The sequence below is a fragment of the Alexandromys fortis genome, unplaced genomic scaffold, assembly GCF_014885135.2.
Source record: "Alexandromys fortis isolate MF-2015 unplaced genomic scaffold, M_Fortis_MF-2015_v1.1 scaffold_6, whole genome shotgun sequence".
Lineage (NCBI taxonomy): Eukaryota > Metazoa > Chordata > Mammalia > Rodentia > Cricetidae > Alexandromys > Alexandromys fortis.
The window spans coordinates 9,710,149-9,718,422 of record NW_026067902.1 but is presented as its reverse complement, the minus strand read 5'-3'; positions in this window follow the sequence as shown (position 1 = coordinate 9,718,422).

Genomic DNA, 8,274 nt, shown 5'->3' with positions numbered 1-8,274 from the left:
GTGTTTTCTATTTCCATCCATTTGCCTGCAAACTTCAAGAAGTCCTTGTTTTTTACTGCTGAGTAGTACTCTAATATGTATATATTCCATACTTTCTTCATCCATTCTTCAATTGAAGGGCATCTAGGTTGTTTCCAGGTTCTGGCTATTACAAACAATGCTGCTATGAACATAGTAGAGCATATATTTTTGTTGTATGATAAGGCCTCTCTTGGGTATATTCCCAAGAGTGGTATTGCTGGGTCCAGGGGTAGGTTGATCCCGAATTTCCTGAGAAACCTCCACACTGCTTTCCAGAGTGGTTGCACAAGTTTGCATTCCCACCAGCAATGGCTGAGTGTACCTCTTTCTCCACAACCTCTCCAGCAAAGGTTATCATTGGTGTTTTGTTTATGCAGCAAACGCTGAACAGAATGCAGCCGTGAGCTGCCCAGGTCTCACTTGTCCATGAGCATGAAGCATTTTTTGTTTGAGTTCTAGGATCTGTCAGATCCTGCTGCACCTGTGGGCTGAGCTGAGCTGCATCGCGCAGGTTCTGCCTTGCTGCTGACAGACTTGCAGAGCCTTTTCTAATTGGTTACCATGTCAACAAAGGACTCCATTTTCTCAGAAGAGGTGGATCTTGTGGACAATTGGGTTCTGGCCATCTCATTAACTCTCCCATCTAATCTGAGACTACATCCCGCTCCCCAGTCCCCGCCTTGCCCTTGCTTCACCCACCCAGGAGGTCACCGCTGGCTTCCTTCTCTAATTTCCTTAATACCTAATTGAATTCTGGAACTGATTTTGCCCCTGTTGTCTGCCCAGGCTCTGACCCTGATGGATATGACAGACAACTAGAATTCCGCAGAGCTCCTTTCTCTGTTTCGTTGTTCTCAAAGTCAAGTCAGATCAGGGGTGCGAGCGTCCTCCTGCTCGGAGCCTCCGCTTCTTTTCCTTGCTGATGGAACCTAGATTCTGACTTGGTGGGGTTGTTGGGACATAACTCAGATTTTTTACATAAACACTGTGGTGTACGTAGCTTCCCTGGTAGAGACACAGCAGCTTCCGGGAACCGGGTCATAATTTCCCAGGAGCTTAATAGCCGGCGAGTCAATGAGATCCTCAACTCTTCATCACCATGTGCCCATGCCGACCTGGGCACCACTCCCATCCCCATGTGCCCATGCTGACCTGGGCACCACTCCCATCCCCATGTGCCCATGCTGACCTGGGCACTCTCTGTTCACATCCCCATGTACCCATGCCGACCTGGGCACTCTCTGTTCACATCCCCATGTACCCATGCTGACCTGGGCACTCTCTGTTCACATCACCATGTGCCCATGCTGACCTGGGCACTCTCTGTTCACATCACCGTGTACCCATGCTGATCTGGGCACTGCTCACTCCCATCCCCATGTGCCCATGCGGGCCTGGGCACTGCCCTTATTGTCCTCCCTTAACTACTATGACTGGCTCCTTTGCTCTCTCTCAGGTCATTTGCTAAATGTTGCGCCCGTTGTGCGTGCTCCCCTGACCACATGTAGGACTAGCTCATTCTGTCTCGCATCAAAAGCAATAACAGGGATTGCAGAGATGGCTCGGGGGTTAAAAGCTCTTACTGCTCCTATAGAAGACCCGGGTTGGGTTACACCTACATGGAAGCTCATAACTGCCTGAAACTCCAGACCTCTTCTGACCTCCAGGGCTACATGAGGTGGTGCACGCAAACACATGCAAGCTCACACATATATGTAATTAAAATATTTTTTAAAGTAACAACATAATACAGTGACAACTTTAATAATAATTAAAGCTCTTAATTTTAAACTTATGTTCTCTCAAAAACTAAGAGGCCCTTCAGTATACAGGTAGGGTAACTGGAGAACCCCCACTGTGAGTGTTGATCTTGCTTGTCAACTTCACTGGATCCAGAATGAACCAAGAGAGCACTGGACATGCCTGCGAGGGACCTTCCTGATCTGGTTATGTGAAGTGGGGAGACCATCCTACATATGGAGCTTTGCTCTTTGCCTGCTTGTCTTCCCGATGTCTTTCCATCAGGCTGGCAAGTTGGTGCACCCCATTGGAGCCTTGCTGCAGGCTCATCCACCCTGTTGCTACTGCTGCTGCCATTTGTCAACATCAGAACCATTCCTTCCGCCTTCCAATGTGGACTGAAGACCAGTGACTCTCCAGGAACCCCCAGGCCTTCAGTGCTAGACTGGAGGTGCTGGGATGACCAACTCTGCGTGCTAAACAACTACCAGGATCTCAGCCTCTCCAGCGTGGAGGCCATCACTGTTGGACTACCTGGGCTATATTGTGCAAGCCAATCTAAAAGTCACACACACACACACACACACACACACACACACACACATACACCTTTTAATATGTTATTTTCTCTGTATTACTCTGGTGTGTGGTGTTGCTCCAGTCTAGCATTCTGACCATATCACCTCTTTGATGAGAGCTTTTGCTTGCTTTCTTCATTTCTGCAATGAGGTATCGCAGGCTTTCTTTGGGTCACCAACCAGCTCCCAAATCATGACATGGAGACTTATTATCAAGTGTGAATGCTCAGCCTTATCTTTTGCTCATCCTGCTAGCTCTTATAACTTGGTTTAACCTGTTTCTCTTCATCCATGTTTACCTTTCTTTTATTCTGCATGTCCTGCTCTGTGTCTGGCAGCTGCCTGGCTAACTGGTTCCAGGCATCTGCCCCTCTCTCTTCCTAGTTCTCTCCTCTGAAGCCTAGATTCCTCCTCCTACTTATTCTCTCTGCCTGCCTGCCCCACCTATCCACCTACTGTCTAACTATTGGCCATTCAGCTTTTTATTTGGCCAATCAGGTGCCCTAAGCAGACAAAGCAACATATCTTTAATTCGTTAAGCAAATGCAACATAACAAATGTGACACATCTTTACCTAGTTACAGTAATATTTTACAACGATGAGGCCCACCTGTTACAACATAACCTTCAAGGCATACATGATCAAGCTTTTCCTGTCACTAAGATGTCTCTGTACCACTCCAGTTATTGCTCCTCCTCAGGCCTTGGTTTGGAGGTCACTCTCTCATGGGGCTCCCACAGGCCAGGCCTCTGCTGTCTCTACCAATGCTCCTCTCTCCCCTCCACCCCATCAGAATAGCCCTTCATGTGTTTGTACTGGCATTTGCTCTAAGGAATCTCCCCCACTGGACCACACTGGTCCTGAGTGCAGGGATCATGCCTCCATTGATCCCAACTATGCCTTTGCCCAAGGAAGGGCACAGTGAAAATTCATTGTCTTAACCCTGACTGTTGGTTAATGTCACATTCTTGATGCTTTTGGAGGGTTTTCAGACACTTTTAAGTAGGCAAGAAACATTGTAACCTGCAAAATCAGAGAAGAAACTGAATAGCAATAATCCCTAATGCAATGAAATTCAATTTGATTTGCAAAAATTTGATGTATATACTTGACAGTGATGAATCTTTTATATAAAGCAATTCAGAGACCAATTCAGACAATTTTCTTCCTAAAAGCTTAAACCATGAGGCTACATTTTTCGGGCTAAAAGGGTGGGGAAGTGGGAGCTTCTTGCACCTTCCACAACCGAATTTCTCAAGTGCAATTCATTTTTGCAAACTGGCTTCCCAGCCTCCACCGGAACCATTCCCAGAGCTACCCTTGCCTGCAGGGAATTTGAAGAACCTAAGAGCACCAAGTCCCATTTTCCCTTGCTGTTTTGGAGAAAGCATTGTGACTGGGGCTTGATCCCAGTAAAGAAAAGTTCCTGAGTTACTTCTGGAACCTTCCATAATCCTCTTGAGGAGATGCAAATTTACCCGGTCTAGTTCACATGTTTGCAGAGGTCCCCGTCCCCTGTGGGTCATAAGTCAAGGGTCTTTTCCAGGGTTCATCTGCTGAGCCGCAGCACTGTAAACTAGCCAGAGCAGGACACTCGGAGGCTGAAGTGGTTAACAGGAGAAGTCAGAACAGTGTGGAAGCCCGGTGCCATCTGGTCCATCTGCTTCTGCTCCGTTTCCACCCTCGGCCCTCCCTCACTCCCTCTTCTTTACTCCTCTACCACCAATAACCACATTCTCTCCTCTTAGCTTTTGAACTTGCTGTTCTCTGTGCCTGGAACACACACACACATACACACACACACACACACACACACACACACTACTAGACAACTACAACTTACTGTCAACCTTACACATCTCTGGTCTTATGTCACCCCTTCAGAGAAGTCATGTGACCTCTCTAAGTGGCTCTCCTTTCTCCGTTACTCACCCTCTCCTCCCTTTCTTTCTCTCCCTAGGACTCACACCCTCCTAACCCGCTCCGGCCAGATCCACTTTTTCGGTTATAGCTAGTTTATCTCCCCCTTGAAAACTGAGCCCCGTGGGAATAGGACTTTGCTTAAGCATCAATGAATCCCCTGCCTTGCCCTGGCACTGTATATACAGTAGATGCTCAATAATGTTCATCAAAACTGAGATGAATTCAGATAGGGAAGACACTGCCCCTGATTATGCAACAACTTTTAGCCAGATGGCGTCCCTGTGTGTCTATCTGTGAGCTCCCTCAGCTCATAGGGTAGAAACCATCAACTTTATTCTTACACTAGGAAACTGAAGCTCAGTGGTTTGGGTCAGAATTAATTAATTCATGCAGATCATCACATGCTGGCTCCTGGAAGCTTGAAATATCACCAGCAGCATTTAACAGAAGAGAAAACCAAAGAGGTCCAGTCCCCTGCTGCAGCTGCTGTGCAGTTAGAGCAATGCTCAGGGCCCTGAGCCTGGACTCTCTGTCCAGTGCTCCTCCCCCAAGTCCCAATATTTCATATGTGGGTAATCAGAAAGCTCCCCTGGCTTCTCAGGCCTCAGGGAAGCTCCTGCAGGGGCCTGGCAGGGGACCAGAGGCATTGGATGGAGAAGAAGACAGGTGCATGGTTTCAGAAGACAAACTCCCTGTCAGAGGTGATGAAGGACTCCTGAGAGTGAAGAATGATGGACTCAGCTGGAATTAGACAGAAACAAGACAAACTGTGTGTGAGTGCAACGTGGGTGCACATTTTCACGTCGGATGAGTAATTAGAAATCTGTGTTATAAATCTCCACACTCCTGTGTCGTGTTATGGATGCCAACCTGACATCTATTAGGGGAGAATTGTTCCCTTGGCTGATGTGAGGATTTTTGTTGTCTTCACATTGGAGCCTTTAATGAATAGATAAGCCCCATCGCTAGGCTGGTTCCTTTGAGGGGCTTGGCGGGGGAGCGTGGGGGAGGGATGATCCAAAGCAGAGGACGGTAATGACTGTCATAATCATTATGACCAAACTTCCTGTCTGGTGACTGCGTTCGATGTTGTCTGGAAACTGCTTGCTTCTTAGTAATGGGCTCTCTAAAGGTTACCAGGGTGTTGGCATGCTGGCAGCGGTGCCTGTGTGCTGCGTGACCATTGCACAGTGGCCTTGGGCAGGGACAGAGGCTCTGGAATCTGGAAGGGCTGTGATAGTCTCTGTCTCCACAAATAGCTCATTATAAAGGATGATGTGGAGCCCTCTGAGGTGTGGAAATTTCTCTGCTGGGGACCGAGTGGCAGCGACCACAGTTATATGCATAAACCTAAGCATCCTTACTGGAGGGGACTTTAGAGCAAACGTGTCATAACTCCAGAAGAATTACTTGATGCCACTCTTTAAACACAAACAGCAGAATGTTGTTCCTTCAACAGGTGTGTGTATCACTCGGGTGGTACCAGGCACAGCATGATCAGAGTCACCATTAGAAAACGGGGTGCTGAAGAGGTCCAGTCCCCCCTGCCATGGCGGCTGTGCAGTGCTAGAACAATATCAGGCCCGTGGGCCTGGACTACTGGAGCACAGCACTGTGTGGCACATACTGCTTAAGGCGAGTTAGTTGTCTTGTGACTTACTTGATGCTCCTGAATTTTTGCTGCTGACCAGTAAAGTCAGTATCTCCTCACCACTCAAGAGATTAGAAATCTGAGCCCCAAGACTCTGTGCCCCTCGAACCCTGTTGCCCACCCCTCATAGGTGGGCCTCTTGGTGACCACGAAAGTAACCTAGAAAGGGGAAGCCAGAAACACTAGGATTGCGGAATCCATAATGTATGGGAAAATGTCAAGGGCTATTTCTCGTTTTTTAAAAATTTGGAAAGAGCCACCCTAAAGTGGGGGGAGAGTGATGGGCTGGTGTCAAGCACAGTTGTGCACATTGTAATACGATTTTATAATTACTTAGCTCCAACCGAGAGCCGTCTTGGAGAGCCAGATGTCTGCAGTCTCTTGTTCATTTCCCACGGCATCTGCTTGCCAGCTTCCCCTGTCCCCACCAGCCCTCCACTCGCTAGAGAGTGATTCGCTGCTGTTGTGGTCTGGCACATTCCCTACCTGTGGGAATCATGCTCCAGTTTTCCTTCCCCCTTTGGGCCAGCCCTCTCCTTCCTTTCCCATTACTTTGCATGAGGATGGGTCCAACCTGACTCCATGATGTTTATGTTGTGACCAACCAGAGCAGCAGACAAACCTGCCTGTGATGACTGAAATTAGCTCAGTTTTGGTCATAAGACCTAAATGTTGCCAAAGGTATAACAGAATATTGACTAGGACTATTGTGAAAATAATACATAAAACAGAAACCTGCATGTTGAGGGCTAAAACTTTTGGGAGCCACTGGAAAAATACATAGAGCCTACTGACAGACAGGTCCTGAGGTCCTTAGAGAGTCCCTTGTTCCAGTTCTCCTGAAGCACAGCCTTATTAGGGTTTGCATTATATAAGCCAACAAATAGTCTTGCTTTACCCATTTGAGGCAGTCAGAAACCAGTTCTGAAAGCAGCAGAAAAACCTTCTCCAGAGAACACTCTAGGCTGACAGATGACACAGGATCAGGATCCCACAGGTAGACATGACAGAAGTCAGTGCTGCCAAGTGTCAGGCTACAAACGTGGTCAGGCAGACGCAGTGTCTGCTTCGGACCTGGGTGTGGCTGGGTAGAATAAATTCAAAACTTAGGCTCCTTCCTACTCCCTTTCCCATGACGAGCAGGAAAGAAATCCCCCTAAGAGAAGGATTGTCTGGGTAACCCACTGTCCTTCACTTCGTATCCCCATTCTTTTCTCTATGGCAAGTTGCCGCTGTTTTTAACTTTAGCTTCATAGTTTTCCTTACTTGCTGAACCTCTAGCCTGTTGAAGGGGGAGAGAGGAATATATATCTTAAGTGCTCAGTAGTCTGCGTACCTAACATAGCTGCTACCATGCACTGTTACAGCTTAACAGTTTCTGCCTGAGAACTGTAGGGCTAAGCAGAGACAGAAGGAGTCTGAATTTTCCTGAGTTCTGCTCTTTGTGCGCCTGCCTGCTTAGGTTGAATCCCCTTCCTCTTATCTTGGGAAAAGCAAACGCCTGTAAATCTGTCTTAAGAAACAGTTGACACAGCTGTCCAGTTAGACATCAAAATCCTGTTTCCTAGAGTGAGAACATCTTAACAGCTCCCAGCAATGCCCATGCCACATGCCAATAACCATGTAGTCCAAGGCATGCCCGAACTACAGTAGACGCTCCCTGTCAGCGGTCACGGAACCCAGAGAGCACACTCAGATGGTTGGAGTGTTCAACACTCCCAATATAGACTATAAAAGTAGTAAGAAACTTCAAGATGGAACCAGACTTACACAAAGCACTGCCTTTGGTATTGGTACATTGCCTGCTAGCAAAATCATGAATAAAGCTAAGTTCTCTGAGTACAGTTTCAAAATTTGGATTTCAGGGAGCATGGGGACCTTAGGAAACGGTTGAAGGGGAGGGAGAGACAGGGAGGGGAGAGGCAGAGAAAAATGTAGAGCTCAATAAAAATCAATAAAAAAAAAAGTTGGATTTCAGACCAGGCAGTAGTGGCGCTTGCCTTTAATCCCAGCACTCGGGAGGAAGAGGCAGGTGGATCTCTGTGAGTTCGAGGCCAGCCTGGTCTACAAGAGCTAGTTCCAGGACAGGCTCCAAAGCTACAGAGAAACCCTGTCTTGAAAAACCAAAAAAAACCAAATTGGCTTTCTATAACACTGTAAGAACAAAGAACATGTTCATTCTGCAGCAGGTCTTCCAAACACAGTAGGCCTTCAATTAGTGCCTCATTTAATCACTAGAGAATGAGTGTCCCATCTCCGGGGCCCTAGGCTTTCTGTGTTCCAGTGTTCCAAGTGTTCCAAAGGAAGCCACGTCTACAGGCGCTGAGTCACTGACACATCCCATGTAAAGGCACTTCGTC